Source organism: Trypanosoma theileri (assembly GCF_002087225.1).
Source record: "Trypanosoma theileri isolate Edinburgh chromosome Unknown TM35_Tth_46_V1, whole genome shotgun sequence".
Lineage (NCBI taxonomy): Eukaryota > Euglenozoa > Kinetoplastea > Trypanosomatida > Trypanosomatidae > Trypanosoma > Trypanosoma theileri.
In genome coordinates this window covers 95360-95603 of record NW_021639888.1, presented here as the reverse complement: position 1 = coordinate 95603, position 244 = coordinate 95360, and positions in this window count along the sequence as shown.

The window sequence follows — 244 nt, the reverse complement described above, 5'->3', positions numbered from 1 at the left end:
TACATGCATCTCTGTGTGTGAATGTATATATATGTGTATGTATGTAGTCTATATCACACAAAGACAGACAGACGGTGATATAATTTCTCATGCATACTGATAATATTTATACAGAGAAGAATGTTATAGATGCATCTTGAAAACAGAAGCAGCAGCTGTAAGCATATATGTATACCTTTATTATTAATGTTATTAATTGTTCTTTTCCTTATTCTTTCTCACTGTTGTGTTCTTTTATTGCATC